The 919-nt window shown below is 69.9% G+C and overlaps 1 protein-coding gene across 1 annotated transcript in view; it reads right to left on the reverse strand.

The window, feature by feature from the left end:
- GPIHBP1 (glycosylphosphatidylinositol anchored high density lipoprotein binding protein 1) overlaps positions 1 to 919 on the reverse strand; it is a 29,716-nt gene that overhangs the window by 26,820 nt on the left and 1,977 nt on the right. The window lies entirely within an intron of this gene.

The raw sequence follows: 919 nt of genomic DNA on the forward strand, positions 1-919 counted from the left end.
TCTAGGCTCCACAGCCGTGCCCTGAAGAAAGGGGGGCGATGCTGACGCGCGTGGGACCCGCGGCCATGGGGTGGGGGCTCCCCTGCCGATGGACACTTGGAACCTGGGGGTGGGAATGGAGAACCAGGGAGGAGAGGGCGGGGCGCGGGCTTCTGGCCAAACCAGGGGGTGGGGGGCCCTAGCTGCAGCCGCCAGAGATCAGACGCCCTGGGGGGGCGGGGCTGTGGCCGGGCGCGGCGGGCTCCTGCTGGGCTGGACTCAAGTCCGCAAGGATGAGGCCAGTGGACCACCTGGGCTGGGTGAGCACGGCCCATGCTGGGGGCAGGGTCCTCCGCAGAGCCCTCTGTGCCCCAGCTTCCTTGGGGGCGCCCTCGCAATGCCTCACCAGGGTCGGCCAGTAGGACCAGCTGTGGGCCGGAAACACCCCTTCTTTTCCCTTTGCTCCCTCCCTGTGCTCCCCGTCCTGGACCCCTCCCTGGGGCTCTGTCTGTCTCCAGCTCCCCAAGGCCACCTCCGCCCCTCCCCCCACTCCTACCCCACTGCCCCCCAGCCCTGCTGGTGGCTTGAGCTGCTTCAGGGCAGCGCTGGCCAAGGTTCAGGGGACGCAGCCGCCTGGTGTCCAGCCTGGCCGGCAGGCCTGGGCCAGCTGTGACCCCTCAGATTAGCGTCCCAAGCCCGTCTTCCTTCCCGCTCTGCTTCATCATCACCTCTGTGGGGTGGCGGTGGGCCTGGGGAGCGTGAGACAGGCAGAACCCCCGGAGGGGGCTTCCTGCTCCCTGAGTGGACCCCTGGACTGACTTGGGTTTGGCTTGCTCCTGTCCCCTACCCCCGTCCTCCTGGCCGGCTGCCTGGGACCACTCTCCAGGCTTGGCCTCCTCCCAGCCCGCTGACCCCGCCCACTCTCCAAGCCCCGCCCACC

Source organism: Condylura cristata, unplaced genomic scaffold (genome assembly GCF_000260355.1).
Source record: "Condylura cristata isolate star-nosed mole 26May11 unplaced genomic scaffold, ConCri1.0 scaffold00009, whole genome shotgun sequence".
NCBI lineage: Eukaryota > Metazoa > Chordata > Mammalia > Eulipotyphla > Talpidae > Condylura > Condylura cristata.